This window comes from Lontra canadensis, unplaced genomic scaffold (assembly GCF_010015895.1).
Source record: "Lontra canadensis isolate GAN:19392208 unplaced genomic scaffold, GSC_riverotter_1.0 scaffold40, whole genome shotgun sequence".
Classification (NCBI taxonomy): Eukaryota; Metazoa; Chordata; class Mammalia; order Carnivora; family Mustelidae; genus Lontra; species Lontra canadensis.
Window position 1 is genome coordinate 7782590 of NW_022631034.1, and position 20535 is coordinate 7803124.

The 20535-nt window shown below is 36.9% G+C and overlaps 1 protein-coding gene and 1 pseudogene across 2 annotated transcripts in view; both read right to left on the minus strand.

The window, feature by feature from the left end:
• Positions 1 to 20535, minus strand: part of LRRIQ3 (leucine rich repeats and IQ motif containing 3) — a 189178-nt gene that overhangs the window by 108366 nt on the left and 60277 nt on the right. The gene's annotated exons all lie outside the window — the stretch shown is intronic.
• LOC116875019 lies at positions 4335 to 5181 on the minus strand (annotated as a pseudogene).

Consider the following 20535-nt stretch of genomic DNA (forward strand, 5'->3'; position numbering starts at 1 on the left):
CAAAAATCATGGAGCTTAAGAACACAAACACTGCACTGAAAAAAATTCACTAGAGTGGTTCAAAAATAAACTATATGCAGCAGAAGACAAGATCAGAAAACTCAAAGACAACTCATTGAGAGTAATTTAGTAAGAGGAACAAAAACAAAAAGAATGAAACAGAGTGAGAAAATCTTCAGGGACTTATGGAATACCAACAAACAGACTAAAATATGCATTATAGATGTCCCAGTAGAAGAAGAGAGAGAAAACAAATCAGAAAGTGTGTTCAAAGAAATAATTTCTTCCTAAATCTAGGGAAGAAAATGGATATCTGAAGCCAAGATGCCTAATTAGAATCAAAGAAGTAAAGCTGTCTGTCCCTTTTCTCAGATGATATGATCTTAGATATAAAACATCCTAAAGATTCTTTAAAAAAAAAAAAAAAGAACTAATAAACACATTCGGTAAAGTTGCAGGATACAAAATCAACATACAAAAATCAATGTTTCTATATACTAATGATAAACTGTCTGAAAATGAAATTAGAAACACCATCCCATTTACAATTTCAGCAAAAAGAGTAAAATCCAGAAATAAACTTAATGGAGGAGATGAAATACTTGTATACCAAAAACTTGAAACACTGATGAAAGACAAATACCATATGATTTCATTCATATGTGGAATTTAAGTAACAAAACAAGCAAAGGGAGAACAAAAGAGAGAGGCAAACCAAGAAACAGACTCAAGTATAGAGAACAACTTGATGGTTACCAGAGGGGAGTTGGATGGGGGATAGGTTAAATAGGTGATGGGGAGTGCACTTGTGATGAGCACTGGCTGTGGTATGGAAGTGTTGAATCACTATGTTAAACACCTTAAACTAATTATCACACTGTATATTAACTAACTAGAATTTAAATAAAGCTTAAAAGACAAAATCATAAGTAAAAAAGAAACATTGATGAAAAATAAAACAAGACACAAACAAATGGAAACCTAATTTGTGTTTACAGGCTAGAAGATTAATAGTAAAATGCCCATACTATCCAAAATGATCTATAGATTCAACACAGACCTTATCAATATACCAATGGATTTTTTACAGAAATACAAAAAAAAATTATATTGGAATCAATTGGAAGCATGAAACCCACAAATAGCCACATCCATCTTGAAAAGGAATAACAAAACTGGAGGCATCACACTTTCTGATTTTAAAATACACTATAAACCTATAGCAATCAAAGCAGTATAGTACTTGAATCTGATTGACAAAAACAACAATGGAACAGTATAGAGAGATAAGTAGTAAATCCATATATACACAGCCAATTAATCATTCACAGGGATTTTAAGAATACCCAATGGGGAAAGAATAGTTACTTCAAAAAATGCTGCTGCGAAAACTGACTATCCACATGTGAAAGAATGAAATTAGAAGCTTATTTCACACAATACATAAAAAAAAAATCAACTCAGAACATTTTAAAGATTTCATTGTAAGGTCTGAAACTGTAAAATCCTAGAAGAAAATATAGGAAAAAGTTTCATGACATTAGTCTTGGCAATGATTTCATGTATATGAAACAGGAAACAAAAGAAAAACAGACAAGTGAGGTTACCCTAAATTAAAAAGCTTCTGCACAACAAAGTAACAGCCAAATGAATGAAAAGGCAACCTACTGAATGGGGAAAAAATGTGAAACATCTATCTCATAAGGAATTAATTTCTAAAATATATGAGGAACTCCGATAACTCAATAGTAAAAAAGAAAAAGCAGAAAAACAATAACAAAAAACTAATAACCATAGATTAAAAATGGGGTAAGGACTTGAACAGAGATTTCTCCAAAGAACACATACAAATGGCCAATAGATATATGAAAAATATATCAATAGCTCTAAGAATCAAATGAAAACCACAAGGAGATGGTTATTATTAAAAACAACAACAACAAAACAAAAGACAAGTGTTGGTAAGGATATGGAGTAACTGGAACCCTGCACACCTCTGATGGGAATATAAAATAGTATAGCCATTATGGAAAACAGTACAGAAGTTTCTCAAAAAATGAAAAATAGATCTACCATATGATCCAGCAATCTCACATCTGGTATTTATCAAAAATAACTGAAATCAGGATCTCAAAACGAATGTGAGGCAGTATCACTCACATATTCATTGTGGCACTACTCAAATTATTCAAACTATGGAAACAAATGTCCACTGACAGATGACTGGGTAAATAAAATGTAGTATATACCTACAAAAGAATATCAATCAGCCTTAAAAAAAAAAAAAGCAAATTCTTCAATATGCAACAATAAGGATGAGCCTTGACCTTATTAAGTGAATACACCAATCACAGAAAAATAAATACAGGAAGATTTCACTTATATGACTTATTCTTTCTTTTTATAACTGGAAAAGTGGGATCATATACTAAAGAATTATATAATGGCTTGAAATTTGAAGACTAGAAAGAAAGCATATTAATATATGGATCCCTAGTTTCTAAGATGAAGGCATATATTCACAAGATTGAATGCTCCTCTGCAGTGAACAAAGGGACAGGTAGTAACTTCAGCCATTTTAGAAAAAAAATTGAGACTTCTCTGTGGGATGAAATAAAACATAAATTGTTGAATTAATTATTAATTTGTCATTCAACACATAAGTATTATTAATAAAATTATAGAATGATTATTTAAAAGTTATGTTTTATTTATCAAAGTGTGCTAATATTAATTAGTGGGGTTCAATAAAAAAGTATTGGAAAACAAGCATCAAAATTCAAAGGAATTGTTGATTACAGTAATTTTTCAATTAGAAAGAACATACATACTTTCAAAATGCTTTCAAAATATCCACAGAATATAATCTTGAAAAGGGTTTAAATTAACATATTAATGAAAAATTTTAAGCAACTATATAATATTAAAGTTATATAGTAATATGTAAAGTACTATTAAATGGTTATAAAATACATAAGCATGAAGAGAAAAATCTCATAATTCAAATAGTTACTAATTTAACAGAGTATAGTTGTTCTGTTATGTACTTGGTCTTTAGCTCTATTTGTTACCAAAAGAAAACAACTAATTATAATGTAGTTCTACCTGTCAGTTCTTTTCCACAGTAAAACAAAGAAGGTCATATCAAGTTGTTAAAAAATAACTATTACAATCAGTTGAAACATACATTTTTAATATGGTATGCAACAGAGAAATAATTATGGTTTTGTTCATAAAGATAACAAATTTTGCTACCAGCAATTAGGAAATACATCACCTTTTTCCAATAAAATAAAAATGTCACTTTTATCATACTTAAAGATCTCTTCTATACACACAGATCAGTTTAGGGTATTTAATTCTGTTCATCTAATTTCTCTATCCATATGTCAATATGAACAAATACTGATTATAATAACTTGATAGAAATTTTTTATTCCTTAGGAACTTTATAGGCATATTTTGCAGTGTCTCTACAAAATCGGGCTTCTAATGGGAGAAGATAGTCACAAAGACACTACATACAAATGGCTGATATCCAAGATCTATAAATAACTCCTCAAACTCAACACACACAAAACATAATCATGTCAAAAAATGGGCAGAAGACATGAACAGACACTTCTCCAAAGAAGACCTACAAATGGCTAACAGACACATGAAAAAATGTTCATCATCATTAGCCATCAGGGAGATTCAAATCAAAACCACATTGAGATATCACCTAACACAAGTTAGAATGGTCAAAATTAACAAGACAGTAAACAACAAGTGTTGGAGAGGAAGTGGAGAAAGGGGAATCCTCTTACACTGTTGGGGGGAATGCAAGTTGGTGCAGCCACTTTGGAAAACAGTGCGGAGATTCCTTAAGAAATTAAAATTAGAGCTACCCTATGACCCTGCAATTGCACTACTGGGTATTTATCCCAAAGATACAGATGTAGTGAAAAGAAGGGCCATCTGTACCTCAATGTTCATAGCAGCAATGGCCACAGTCGCCAAACTGTGGAAAGAACCAAGCTGCCTTTCAATGGACAAATGGATGAAGAAGATATGGTCTATATGTAAATGCAGTATTATGCCTCCATCAGAAAGGATGAATTCCCAACTTTTGTTATCAACATGGATGGGACTAGAAGAGATTATGCTGAGTAAAATAAGTCAAGCAGAGAGAGTCAATGATCATATGGTTTCACTTACTTGTGGAGCATAAGGAATAACATGGAGGACATTGGGAGATGGAGAGGAGAAGTGAGTTGGGGGAATTTTTTTTTTTTTTTTTTTTTTGGAGGCCGTCTATCAGACTTATTTATTCCTAGTCAACATACCCCAGAACACAGGAGCAACTCTGTACATCTCTAGAACTCCACAGCTAGCTCCCAACAATAGAAACATAACTACAAAAGACGAGTTGTATCCAGCAAATATAAAGGGTAACTTTAGGCTGTGTCCAATGTTCGTCAGACTATTTACAGGCCCGGATGTGGGTTCACATCTTGCCAGCCTCCTTCTCCTCCGACCTCCGCGAAGCTGGTCTTCCCCTTGGTGCTCTCCAGTCTCCAGTCAGCGGCCCGTCGCTCACTGCGCCGGTGCTCCCAGGACTCTTCCCTTGACATCCGCTCTCTGGAGAACTTGTATTTCGCACTCCGCTCCCTGGAAGCCGGCGGTGGCCCCGGCTGTGGCTCCGGAACGGCTGCGGTGGAGCCAGTGTCTGTCTCAGGACCGGGATCAGGATGACTTTCATCGCTCCCTGGAGGTAGATCTGGACCTCCTGCGACGCCAGTCCCAGGATCGTGACCTCCTTCCATCTCTGGTTCTGGATCCAGACCTCCTGCTCAGGCGCTCCTCCCGCTCTCTCTCCTCTCTCCCCCGCAGTCGATCCTGGTTTCTCTTCTCCTGCTTTTCAGCCACAGTTTTCCTCAACTGATCAAGCTTCTCTCGGATCTGAATGAACCCCAAGTGTAACTTGCCCCCGAAGTGGTCTGCGAGACGACAGTCATTGTGGAGACCAAGGTAAGCCGAACAGACCTCACAGACACGCAGCTTCTGCTGTTGAAAACGGGACGCGGGCATGGAATTTCTGTATTCTTCCTCAGCTTCTTTTTTCTTCGCACGGACTTTCTCCACTTCCATAAGAATCTTCTGGGATTCATCCACATTTCCCTCAGCTCCCAGTTGCTCTATTTTTAATTTCTTAAGGAATCTCCACACTGTTTTCCAAAGTGGCTGCACCAACTTGAGAGGCTGTGGACTCTGAGAAACAAACTGAGGGTTTGGAAGGGAGGAGGGTGGGGGATTGGGTGAGCCTGGTTGTGGGTATTATGGAGGGCACATACTGCATGGAGCACTGGGTGTAGTACATAAACAATGAATTCTGGAATACTGAAAAGAAATAAAATAAAATAAAATGAAAAAAAATTCATGTTAGTTAATGATATTTGGTTACACCCATTTTTATATTATTTTCTAATAACTGAAAAATAGGGTAGGAGGTAGTATTTAATAAGAATTGCCCAATGACTAATAAAAATTAAAAACCAAACTTAATTTGATACTTCCTAATATCTAAGCTTTCCATATTTCCTTTTTTAAAATATTTATTTATTTATTTATTTATTTAGAGAGAGTGAGAGCAAGTATGTGATGGCTAGAGGGAGAGAAATTTCAAGCAGACTCCCCTGAGTGGAGAACCAAATATAGGGCTTGATCTCAGGACCCATGAGATCATGATCTGAGCTGAAACCAAGAGTCTGAAGTCAACAGACTGAGACACCCAGGCACCCCTCCATGTTTCTTGTGGTATAAATAAAAAGAAAACAATTTTAAACACTCTATATAAGACTTTTTCCTTTTACATATATTCATGTTTTATTAATCATCACAAATTCTAAAATAACTGATGATAAATAAAAACCCAGATAATTTGATATTTGATAATAACATAAATTGTTAGATGGCCATCATAGTAAAAATTACGATTTTATATCAAAATGCTAGTCATTTTAGTAGATCTTTCCAATATCCAACACAATGTCCATAAAATAAAGTAAAAGTATCGAGAATATTAAAGATTTAATAAAAATGCATACATATTTGATATACAAATAAAATACACATGATACAGATATAACAAAATAGATGTTCTACTTTCAAGTGAATTAAGGTAACAAAATGCCTTTCTCAAGGAAAATTTGTTCAAAATTCGGCAACACAATTAACTTCATTTTATTTTTAGTATTTCAGTAATTTCAACATTGAAACTAGGTGACAATGGCTATAATCACTAGTTAAAATACTGTACAATTAGTACAGCTCTTTCTAACTTGCAATTTAACTTACAGTCCTTAAAAATAAAGTAAAGGGGTGCCTGGGTAGTTCAGTTAGTTAAGCATCTGAATTTGGCTCAGGTCATGATCAGGTCTTTGGTCCTGAGATCAAGCCTGGTGTGGACCACCATGCTAAGTGGGAAGTCTGCTTTTCCCCCTCTCCCTCTCCTCCCACCCCCAGCCTATGCTCTCTTACTTTCAAATAAATAAATTAATAATCTTTAAAATAATGAAATTATATATAAGCTAGCTATCCTTGAAATATTTTGCTAATTTTATAGCATTTATAATTGAATGAAGCCCCTGAAGATAATTTACTGTTCAATAATTCAATAAACACATTCCTAAGAAACATACTTATCAATTAATAGCTTTTGCTTGTAAGAAACAGAAAACCCCAAAGTTAAGGTCACTTAAACACTAATTAGAAGTTATTGGTTCTCAAAACTAAAAAATCCAGGGATAAGATTACAGGGATGATTTGTCTGGGGGCTAAACCCATTCCTCAGAGTGTTTCTTGGCTCACTCTTTTCTCATATGTCAATTCTCTCCCCAGGCAGGCATCTCCCATGTTGCAAAAATGGGCAAAAAAATAATCAATAATCCAGGAGAAGGAGACTAGATGATACATGATTACCAAGTCAAACCAAACCCCATACCTCATGCTCACCTGAACCAAACCCAAATTGAATACCCATGACCAGGGAACTGGTATAAACTGGCTAGTGTAAGCCCACAAATCCCTCTGGCAAGAGACATAAATTTTTTCTGACTGGTTCACAATATTCTGGTCTAACCCCTAAATCTGAGTGATTGATTTATCCTATACCTCACAACGATAAGGGGTTAGATAGATATTACTTATACAACAAAAATATCTATTAAAATTTATCTCTTTGGATATCAATATTAATATCACTTTCCTTCTCACATACATCTGCAAAATTGGCAATTTCCAGATGAAGCATAAGTACCCTATTTCAAAAAGGAGAGCAGCTAAAAGTACACCTGAATCTAAGTTTAAGTTCAGGATCTATGGTAATTTCTGGTTCAAGAAACCTGAATAAATGTGAATTATCCATCCACAACCTATGAATATATAAATGTATATTAAAAAGCAGAATGACTACACAGATAAATAAAGTGTACAGTGGAGCAAAACACATACCACATCCTGCCAGACAAAAACAGGTAGGACTTCCCACCTGGGAAGTAGAGTGAGTCATCTGGTCATTGAACCTATGAGCACTTCACTGGACTTTCTTGGAGGCATTCCTTTGAATACTATTCCCTCCCTGAGTAGAACAGTTGTAAGGATGTCTGCCTGGAAGATGTTTCTGAACCAGAAGACTATGTCCTAAGAATATGGAATAGAGCTGAATTAATATGTTAATTAATATGTTAAAGGGCTTAAGAAATTCATTATTTTTAGAGAAGCTGTAGATTTATCTGGTCACTCAATTCCCTAAATACTTAGTAAGCAATCTGTATTTTTACTGGCCACCCCATAAAACAGAAAAAACTTTTAAAAGTGAAAAAAAAATTAAAATCTTTCTCACAGCATGAAGACATTATGCTCTGACCTCACTGCAGGACTCAATTTAGTGACTTATATCTTGATTTGGGCTCTCACTGGGCTTCCACTAATATTTCTTTATGGTCCTGTCTCTGAATCAGAGCCTTAATCTTCCTGGTAATGCTTACTATCCCTTAAGTCAGGCAGAGAATACTTAACAGTAGGTATTAATTTTTTCTAGTAGCTTACCTGTCCATCCTTCCAAATCCTAACTTTAGTTTGGGGGTATATAAATCAACTTTTCTACTTGACAGACTCCCAAATTAATAAACATTTCATCAGACTGAAATATAGATCAGTTATAATCTATAAATTTGCCCTTTTTAGCAAAGTCATATCTTTTCCTCTCACTGCTTTCAATCATACCCATTTCAAGCTAATTATGTGTCCTTCCTAAAATAATCTACTATAGACCATAAGTGAAGTAATCAAAACACATCAACTTCTGGCATTTTTCCTACTAATCTCCCTAATTTCATACTTTTGTAGGCAAAAGCCAATGTATAATATAGTTTAATCAACTACTTCTTAACTATATAAAAATGATTATCAACATCCTCATCCAGGATAAAAGGTTTTTTCTCATGACTCTCTTCTCTACCTCAGTATATCAATTTCACACTTTGAAGTCTATTCCTTATAGTATCCATTTCTTTTTAAACATGACAACAACAAGCTCAAACTGGTTTAAATATCAAAAGAGTAAATTCAGATTAGGGTAGGATTCAGGGCTCATGACCTGAGCTGAAATTAAGAGTCAGATGTTTAACCAACTCGAGCCACCCAGGCACTGCTATACAATTTTTTTTATTCTTAAATCTTATCCACTATAAAATATTTCACAATAGTTGGTTAGCATTGTAGAATGATCAACAACTGGTTATTTGTATGAGTTTATTTGTAATATTATTAAGAAACATATATAGAATATATAAGAATGGAGCTAAGATACTTTATTGTAACTGGAGTGTAAAGAGGTAAAAATGTGGCTATTCTCTTTCTCATAAACATATGCCTTAATTCAGGAATCTAGATCAAATTCTGTAATCAACTTTAATCATTTTCCACGTCATGAAAACCCAAGGTAAAAGTTCAATTGCCTGAAGTATGACTGACTAAATACCCTGACCAATTTTCTTGCTAAAAATGAAAAAAAAAAAAAAAGGGGGGTAAAATATAATGCATAGGTAAGGACAAATATGTATATTCCTTAGAATCTAAACCCAATTAAAGCAGCAGGTCAAAGAGATAAGCAGGGTCTCTGAATCCAGCTTTCAACCTTAGGACAATTACTTTACTCAGATAATCTTAACCTTTGGTATTATGGATAGCCTTGAGTATACAAGAAGAGGAGAGTGTAAGGTCTGATCAGGATGGGTATTACAAAGGGAAACCTTCCCAAAATCTAGGATCAAATGGAATGTACCTCCAGTATAAAGGTGAATTATAATAACCATCACTATCACTATTTTCTTCACTCTACAAATTATCAGAGGAAGAAAATTGCTTTCTTGGGCTTACCTTGTCCCTGGATGAAAGAAAGCTCATAAGATGCTAAGTATAGATACTGAATAAGCAAGTGTGAAATATATGCAAAATTCATAAGATGTGTTAAGGATAGACAGTAAGTAAGTTAGTAGCCTAAAAAAACGCACTATACAGAAAAACAGGTATATACATGCACTGGCTTATATAAAGAATGAAATTAAAGTATTATTTACAAAATAGAAAGGAATGGGAGAATTAGCATCTTAAAAATTTCATAAAGCACTGATCACATCATCTCCAGATAGACAGTTGTGTTTCCCACAGAATCATGCATCCATCAGGAACCGAATATGACCCCGTGCATACTCTGCTTAAAACATGCAAGTAATATTCTTAACTGATAGTAAGTTATCAGTTACTTTACAGCTATGGTGAGGCACACTTTTTCCTGCATCTCTCTAATAAATTTAGAGTGTGTTGTCTCTAGAACAATTCCTAACTGTTGAAGACCATCACTCATCTTTAACTCTGGTCTTATAACTCAATCATCGGCAGAGAGGCCTGATGAAACAGAGTGAGAGACAAAACATATGAACTTTGCTCCACACAGGATTCAGATAGTATGGTCATTTCATCCCACTTTTGCCTACATCCACTCCATTTTTCTCCTTTTTTTTTTTAAGTATTTATTTATTTGACAGAGAGAGATCACAAGTAGGCAGAGAGGCAGGCAGAGAGAGAGGGAAGCAGGCTCCCTGCTGAGCAGAGAGCCTGATGCGGGGCTCAATCCCAGGACCCTGAGATCATGACCTGAGCTGAAGGCAGAGGCTTTAACCCACTGAGCCACCCAGGTGCCCCATCTTTCTCCTTTTTTTCTAGCTATGTGTTTCAAGTAAATTAAATTAACTACAGTACAAGTATATTAATTTGGTCTGGGAGACTTTCTATTCTGTGATCTGAGAAAAAACCTGCTTGGTAGCTTACTTGGAAGCTATCATAGCATCTAGATAATTTCCCAACACTACAGTTGGTGATGAAAATGGAATGCAATTAAAAGTCATACTAAGTGTGCAGAAATTCTCAATAAAATACTAACAAACTGAATCCAACAAAAATAATGAGAGGGAGACAAACCAAGAAACAGATTCTTAACTACAGACAATAAACTGGTAGTTACCAGAGGGGAAGGGGGTAAAATAGATCATGGGGTTTTAAGAGTATACTTATCATGATGAGCTCTGTACAATGTAGAGAATTGTTGAATTACTATATTGTACACCTGAAACTAATATAATATGGTATGTTAACTACACTGGAACTAAATTTAAAAACTTAAAAAAACTTGGTAGTTATTCAAATATACAGAAATAATTACTGTTATACTTAGAGATGAAAGGATAGACAAAGATCACTAGATACTGATTAAAGCCTCTGCAACTGTAGACTAAGACAAATAAAATAAAGGAATGCAAGTTAAAAGTTTACGGAGCTTTTTTCCTCTCTCATATTTACAGTACTTTCCTGGACCTGTAATTTTAGGGTGATAGATATTTTCTATTGGTTCATTGAATATATTGTTCATTCTTTTTTGGCTTCCATTGTTGTTGTTGAAAAATAAACTATCAGGCTAATTGTACCTTTATATGTACAAGTGCATTCCTTAAACCCCGCCACCTATTTTATGCATTCCCCTGGTTACCTCCTCTCTGATAACCATCAGTTTGTTCTCTATAGTTAAGTGTCTGTTTCTTGGTCAGTCTCTCTTTCTTTTATCCCCCTTTACTTGCGTGTTTTGTTTCTCAAATTCCACACATGATGAAATCATATTTGTCTATCTTTGACAGGCTTATTTCACTTAGCATAATACTCTCTAGCTCCATCCATGTCATTACAAATGGTAAGATCTAATTCATTTTTATGGCTGAATAATATTCCATAAAACAGGGGGAGGAGTCAAGATGGCGGAGAAGTAGCAGCTGAGACTACTTCAGGTTGCGGGAGATCAGCTAGATAGCTTATCTAAAGATTGCAAACACCTACAAATCCAACGGGAGATCGAAGAGAAGAAGAACAGCAATTCTAGAAACAGAAAATCAACCACTTTCTGAAAGGTAGGACTGGCGGAGAAGTGAATCCAAAGGGACGGGAAGATAGACCCCGGGGGGAGGGGCCGGCTCCCAGCAAGCGGTGGAGCAACGGAGCACAAAAGCAGGACTTTTAAAAGTCTATTCCGCTGAGGGACATCGCTCCAGAGGCTTAACTGGGGTGAAGCCCACGCGGGGCCAGTGTGGCCTCAGGTCCCGCAGGGTCACAGAAGGATCGGGGGTGTCTGAGTGTCGCAGAGCTCGCAGGTATTAGAACGGGGAAGCTGGCTACAGAGACGGAGCCGAGGAGTGAGCTCACAGCTCGGGTTTACCTTGAACCGGTCGCAGGCTCGATCAGCTCGGAGCGCAGCCGGAGGCCAGGCAGACGGGAGTAATTGGACGCTGTTCCCTGAGGGCGCACTGAGGAGTGGGGCCCCGAGCTCTCGGCTCCTCCGGGCTGGAGACTGGGAGGCCGCCATCTTCAATCCCATCCTCTGGACTCTACGGAAAGCGCTCAGGGAACAAAAGCTCCCGAAAGCAAACCCGAGCAGATTACTCAGCCTGGCCCCTGGTAAGGGCGGTGCAACTCCGCCTGGGGCAAAGACACTTGAGAATCACTACAACAGGCCCCTCCCCCAGAAGATCAACAAGAAACCCAGCCAGGACCAAGTTCACCTACCAAGGAGTGCAGTTTCAATACCAAGGAGAGCAGCGGAATTCCAGAGGAGGAGAAAGCAAAGCACGGAACTCATGGCTTTCTCCCCATGATTCTTTAGCCTTGCAGTTAATTTAATTTTTTTTCTTTTTCAATTTTTTTCTCTTCTTCTGCTAAATTTTTTTAAACTTTTACCCTTTTCTTTTTTAACGTTTTTTAACTAGTTTATCTAATATATATATATTTTTTTCCTTTTTATATTTTTTTCATTATTGGTTTTCTTTTTTTATTTGTTTCTTTCTTTTTTTTTTTTTTTTCTTTCTGAACCTTTTTATCCCCTTCCCCCGCCCCCTTACGATTTGGGATCTCTTCTGATTTGGCTAAAGCATATTTTCCTGGGGTTGTTGCCACCCTTTTAGTATTTTACTTACTCCTTCATATACTCTTATCAAAATACAAAGCGGAAATGACAAAATGACAAGGCGGAAAAATTCACCACAAAAAAAAGAACAAGAGGCAGTACCAAAGGCTAAGGACCTAATCAATACAGACATTGGTAATATGTCCGATTTAGAGTTCAGAATGACTATTCTCAAGGTTCTAGCTGGGCTCGAAAAATGCATGGAAGATATTAGAGAAACACTCTCGGGAGATATAAAAGCCCTTTCTGGAGAAATAAAAGAACTAAAATCTAATCAAGTTGAAATAAAAAAAGCTATTAATGAGATGCAATCAAAAATGGAGGCTCTCACTGCTAGGATAAATGAGGCAGAAGAAAGAATTAGCGATATAGAAGACCAAATGACAGAGAATAAGGAAGCTGAACAAAAGAGGGACAAACAACTACTGGACCACGAGGGCAGAATTCGAGAGATAAGTGACACCATAAGACGAAACAACATTAGAATAATTGGGATTCCAGAAGAAGAAGAAAGAGAGAGGGGAGCAGAAGGTATATTGGAGAGAATTATTGGAGAGAATTTCCCCAATATGGCAAAGGGAACAAGCATCAAAATCCAGGAGGTTCAGAGAACCCCACTCAAAATGAATAAGAATAGGTCCACACCCCGTCACCTAATAGTCAAATTTACAAGTCTTAGTGACAAAGAGAAAATCCTGAAAGCAGCCAGGGAACAGAAGTCTGTAACATACAATGGTAAAAATATTAGATTGGCAGCAGACTTATCCACAGAGACCTGGCAGGCCAGAAAGAGCTGGCATGATATATTCAGAGTACTAAACGAGAAAAACATGCAGCCAAGAATACTATATCCAGCTAGGCTATCATTGAAAATAGAAGGAGAGATTAAAAGCTTCCAGGACAAACAAAAACTGAAAGAATTTGCAAACACCAAGCCAGCTCTACAGGAAATATTGAAAGGGGTCCTCTAAGCAAAGAGAGAACCTAAAAGTAGTAGATCAGAAAGGAACAGAAACAATATACAATAGCAGTCACCGTACAGGCAATACAATGGCACTAAATTCATATCTCTCAATAGTTACCCTGAATGTTAATGGGCTAAATGCCCCAATCAAAAGACACAGGGTATCAGAATGGATAAAAAAACAAAACCCATCTATATGTTGCCTATAAGAAACTCATTTTAAACCCGAAGACACTTTCAGATTTAAAGTGAGGGGGTGGAAAAGATTTTACCATGCTAATGGACATCAGAAGAAAGCAGGAGTGGCAATCCTTATATCAGATCACTTAGATTTTAAACCAAAGACTATAATAAGAGATGAAGATGGACACTATATCATACTCAAAGGATCTGTCCAACAAGAAGATCTAACAATTGTAAATATCTATGCCCCTAACGTGGGAGCAGCCAACTATATAAACCAATTAATAACAAAATCAAAGAAACACATCGACAATCATACAATAATAGTAGGGGACTTTAACACTCCCCTCACTGAAATGGACAGATCATCCAAGCAAAAGATCAACAAGGAAATAAAGGCCTTAAATGACACACTGGACCAGATGGACATCACAGATATATTCAGAACATTTCATCCCAAAGCAACAGAATACACATTCTTCTCTAGTGCACATGGAACATTCTCCAGAATAGATCACATCCTTGGTTCTAAATCAGGTCTTAACTGTTATCAAAAAATTGGGATCATTCCCTGCATATTTTCAGACCACAATGCTCTGAAGCTAGAACTCAATCGCAAGAGGAAATTTGGAAAGAACCCAAATATATGGCGACTAAACAGCATCCTTCTAAAGAATGAATGGGTCAACCAGGAAATTAAAGAAGAATTGAAAAAATTCATGGAAACAAATGATAATGAAAATACAACAGTTCAAAATCTGTGGGACACAACAAAGGCAGTCCTGAGAGGAAAATATATAGTGGTACAAGCCTTTCTCAAGAAACAAGAAAGGTCTCAGGTACACAACCTAACCCTACACCTAAAGGAGCTGGAGAAAGAACAAGAAAGAAAGAAACCCTAAACCCAGCAGGAGAAGAGAAATCATAAAGATCAGAGCAGAAATCAATGAAATAAAAACCAAAAAAACAATAGAACAAATCAACGAAACTAGGAGCTGGTTCTTTGAAAGAATTAATAAGATTGATAAGTCCCTGGCCAGACTTATCAAAAAGAAAAGAGAAAGGACCCAAATAAATAAAATCATGAATGAAAGAGGAGAGATCACAACTAACACCAAAGAAATACAGACAATTATAAGAACATATTATGAGCAACTCTATGCCAACAAATTTGACAATCTGGAAGAAATGGATGCATTCCTAGAGACATATAAACTACCACAACTGAACCAGGAAGAAATAGAAAGCCTGAACAGACCCATAACCAGTAAGGAGATTGAAACAGTCATCAAAAATCTCCAAACAAACAAAAGCCCATGGCCAGATGGCTTCCCGGGGGAATTCTACCAAACATTTCAAGAAGAACTAATTCCTATTCTCCTGAAACTGTTCCAAAAAATAGAAATGGAAGGAAAACTTCCAAACTCATTTTATGAGGCCAGCATCACCTTGATCCCCAAACCAGACAAGGATCCCTTCAAAAAAGAGAACTACAGACCAATATCCTTGATGAACACAGATACAAAAATTCTCACCAAAATACTAGCCAATAGGATTCAACAGTACATTAAAAGGATTATTCACCACGACCAAGTGGGATTTATTCCAGGGCTGCAAGGTAGGTTCAACATCCGCAAATCAATCAATGTGATACAACACATTAATAAAAGAAAAAACGGGAACCATATGATACTCCCCATAGATGCTGAAAAAGCATTTGACAAAGTACAGCATCCCTTCCTGATCAAAACTCTTCAAAGTGTAGGGATAGAGGGCACATACCTCAATATTATCAAAGCCATCTATGAAAAACGCATCGCAAATATCATTCTCAATGGAGAAAAACTGAAAGCTTTTCCGCTAAGGTCAGGAACAAGGCAGGGATGTCTGTTATCACCACTGCTATTCAACATAGTACTAGAAGTCCTAGCCTCAGCAATCAGACAACAAAAAGAAATTAAAGGCATCCAAATCGGCAAAGAAGAAGTCAAACTATCACTCTTCGCAGACGATATGATACTATATGTGGAAAACCCAAAAGACTCCACTCCAAAACTGCTAGAACTTGTACAGGAATTCAGTAAAGTGTCAGGATATAAAATCAATGCACAGAAATCAGTCGCATTTCTCTACACCAACAACAAGACAGAAGAAAGAGAAATTAAGGAGTCCATCCCATTTACAATTGCACCCAAAACTATACGATACCTAGGAATAAACCTAACCAAAGAGACTAAGAATCTATACACAGAAAACTATAAAGTACTCATGAAAGAAATTGAGGAAGACACAAAGAAATGGAAAAATGTTCCATGCTCCTGGATTGGAAGAATAAATATTGTGAAAATGTCTATGCTACCTAAAGCAATCTACACATTTAATGCAATTCCTATCAAAGTACCATCCATTTTTTTCAAAGAAATGGAACAAATAATCCTAAAATTTATATGGAACCAGAAAAGACCGCGAATAGCCAAAGGAATATGGAAAAAGAAAGCCAGAGTTGGTGGCATCACAATTCCGGACTTCAAGCTCTATTACAAAGCTGTCATCATCAAGACAGCATGGTACTGGCACAAAAACAGACACATAGATCAATGGAACAGAATAGAGAGCCCAGAAATAGACCCTCCACTCTATGGTCAACTAATCTTCGACAAAGCAGGAAAGAATGTCCAATGGAAAAAAGACAGCCTCTTCAATAAATGGTGTTGGGAAAATTGGACAGCCACATGCAGAAAAATGAAATTGGATCATTTCCTTACACGCCACACGAAAATAGACTCAAAATGGATGAAGGACCTCAATGTGAGAAAGGAATCCATCAACATCCTTGAGGAGAACACAGGCAGCAACCTCTTTGACCTCAGCCGCAGCAACATCTTCCTAGGAACATCGCCAAAGGCAAGGGAAGCAAGGGCAAAAATGAACTATTGGGATTTTATCAAGATCAAAAGCTTTTGCACAGCAAAGGAAACCGTTCACAAAACCAAAAGACAACTGACAGAATGGGAGAAGATATTTGCAAACGACATATCAGATAAAGGGCTAGTGTCCAGAATCTATAAAGAACTTAGCAAACTCAACACCCAAAGAACAAATAATCCCATCAAGAAATGGGCAGAAGACATGAACAGACATTTCTGCAAAGAAGACATCCAGATGGCCAACAGACACATGAAAAAGTGCTCCATATCACTCGGCATCAGGGAAATACAAATCAAAACCACAATGAGATACCACCTCACACCAGTCAGAATGGCTAAAATTAACAAGTCCGGAAATGACAGATGCTGGCGAGGATGCGGAGAAAGGGGAACCCTCCTACACTGTTGGTGGGAATGCAAGCTGGTGCAACCACTCTGGAAAACAGCATGGAGGTTCCTCAAAATGTTGAAAATAGAACTACCCTATGACCCAGCAATTGCACTGCTGGGTATTTACCCTAAAGATACAAACGTAGTGATCCGAAGGGGCACGTGCACCCGAATGTTTATAGCAGCAATGTCCACAATAGCCAAACTATGGAAAGAACCTAGATGTCCATCAACAGACGAATGGAGAAAGAAGATGTGGTATATATATACAATGGCTTGCCATTTGCAACAACGTGGATGGAACTAGAGGGTATCATGCTTAGCGAAATAAGTCAATCGGAGAAAGACAACTATCATATGATCTCCCTGATATGAGGGAGAGGAGATGCAACATGGGGGGTTAATGTGGTAGGAGAAGAGTAAATGAAACAAGTTGGGATTGGGAGGGAGACAAACCATAAGTGACTCTTAATCTCACAAAACAAACTGAGGGTTGCTGGGCAGAGGGGGGTTGGGGGGGGGTTATGGACATTGGGTAGGGTATGTGCTATGGTGAGTGCTGTGAAGTTTGTAAACGTGGAGATTCACAGACCTGTACCCCTGGGGGGAAAAAAAAAAAATATATATATATATATGTTTATGAAAAATAAAATTATTTAAAAAAATTAAAAAAAAATAAAATATAATGCCTTTTTCTGGAAAAAAATATTCCATAAAACAATGGCCAAGTTATGGAAACAACCTAAGTGTCTATCAATAGATGAATGGATAAGGAAGATATGGGGTGTGTGTGTGTGTATATATTTATATATACACACACACACACACAATGGAATATTATATAGTATGTATATATAATGTGGTATATACATATAACATATATATAGATAATGTGTACATATATATATACACACACACAGTGGAATATTATATGGGCTGTGTGTGTGTATATATACACACATACATACCATATCTTCCTAATTCATTCATCTGTTGATGGACACTTAGGCTGTTTCCATAATTTGGCTATTGTAGATAATGCTGCTATAAATATCAGGATATTTATATTTATAAAATATACTGATATTTTAAATTAAATATCCTTTTGAATTGGTATTTTTGTTACCTTTTTATTATGTTCAATTAGCCAGCATAGAGTACATCATTAATTTTTGATGTAGTGTTCAACAGTTCATTAGTTGCATTTAACACCCAGTGCTCATCACCGAACATGCCCTCCTTAACACCTATCACCAGTTCCCTCATTCCTTCTGTAAACCTCAGCTTGTTTTCCAAAGTCCAGAGTCTCTCACTATTTTTCTCCTTCTCTGATTTCCTCCCATTCAGTTTTCCCTCCCTTCCCCTGTGGTCCTCCGTGCTACTCTTTATGTTCCATAAAACCATGTGAAACCATGAGTGAAACCATCTGATAACTGTCTTTCTCTGCCTGACTTCTTTCTTTTTTTTTTTTTAAAGATTTTATTTATTGATTTGACAGAGAGAGATCACAAGTAGACAGAGAGGCAGGCAGAGAGAGAGAGAGGGAAACAGGCTCCCTGCTGAGCAGAGAGCCCGATGCGGGACTCGATCCCAGGACCCTGAGATCATGACCTGAGCCGAAGGCAGCGGCTTAACCCACTGAGCCACCCAGGCGCCCTGCCTGACTTATTTCACTTAGCATAATCTCCTCCACTTCCATCCAGGTCAGTGCAAATGGTGAATATTCATCCTTTCTGATGGCTGAGTAATATTCCATTGTATATACTGAGTAAATACCTAGTAATGAAATTGATGAACTGTAGTGTAGTTCTACTGTAAAATTTTTGAGGAACCTCCATACTGTTTTCTAGAGTTGTACCAATTTGCATTTCCACCAACAGTGCATGAGGGTTTCTTTTTCTCCAACACCATTCCTGTCTATTTGAATTTAGCCATTTCTGTTTGAGATGAAATCTCACTGTACGTTGGATTTGCATTTCCCTGATGATGAGCAATGTTGAACATCTTTTCATGTGTCTGTTGGCCATGTATATGACTTCTTTGGAGAAATATCTGCTCATATCTTCTGCCCATTTTAATTGGATTATTTGTTTTTTGGGTGTTGAGTTTTAGAAGTTCTTTTTTAAAAAAATATTATATTTTATTTATTTGAGAGAGAGAGATAGAGAGTGAGCATGCACCAGTGGGGGGAGGGGCAGAGGGAGAGCTAGAAGCAGACTCCCCACAGAGCACAGAGACCCACTTCAGCCTTGATGGCAGGACCCTGAGATCATGACCTGAGCTGGTCAAATGCTTAACCAAATGAGCCACCCCTAGGCATCTGTAGAATTCCTTTAAATATTTTGGATAGTAAACCTTTACCAGATATGTCATTTGCAATTATCTTCTCCCATTCAGTGGATTATCTTTTAGTTTTGTTAATTATTTCCTTTGCTGTGCAGAAGATTTTTATTTTGATGTGGTCTCAACAGTTTGTTTTTTTTTTTCTTTTCATGCCTCAGGAGGCATATCTAGAAAAATGTTGCTATGGCTAATGTTAGAGACATTACTGCGTGAGCTCCCTTCTAGGACTTTTATGGTTGCAGGTGTCACATTTAGGTCTTTAATCCATTCTTGGTTTAGTTTTGTGTATGGTATAAGAACGTGGTCCAGTTTCATTCTTTTGAATGTAGCTGTCCAGTATTGCCACTGTTGGTTGAAGAGAGTTTTTCCTATCATGTATTCTTGCCTTTTTGTTGAAGATTAATTGACCATATAATCACAGGTTTGTTTATGGGCTTTCTATTCTCTTCCATTGATCTTTGTGTCTAATTTGTGCCAGTTCCATACTGTCTTGATTAGTATAGCTTTGTAGTATGGCTCAAAATCTGGATTGTGATACTTCCAGCTCTGTTTTTAAAGACTGTTTTAGCTAATTAGAGTCCTTTGTGGTTTGCTGTGGCTGTAGCATCTGTCACCCCATTTATCACCCAGGGTTCCTTCAACTGATCTGGCTGGCTAGGCAGGTGTACCCTTCTTCCCTTAGTGCTCCATGTGCATCCCTCCCAAAGCCATATGCACTGTAGAAGAGGATGATTTTCCCTGATAGAGGACCATTTTTCAGTCAAGGGTATATGAGTAGCTGTGTTCCCCTGCTAAAACCTCCAAGCTCTCAACTAACCTATTTATATGGGGGATCTGATTGTTGTTTAACTGGAAGTTTCCCAGCTCTCTCTTAAGATGGCAGTTTCTTCAGAAAGAAGTATCTCATCTCCTTATTGGAGGGTAAAAGCCTTATTACTATTTGGTAGAGAAGGCAACTGCAAATCTCACAAATTTTAACAAATTCTTATAATATTATTATAATACAGCCCCACCATAAACAATCTCTGGCCCCTAGCATAAGGATTTTTTTTTTAATTTAACCTCTCTAGGGAACAAGCAGAGAGGAGGGATTAAATGGAGAAAAGAGTGTCAGCTACCTAGCAGTTCAGGATTGGGTAGGAGAGTTTAACTGATTCTAAAACAGATTCAATAAATGT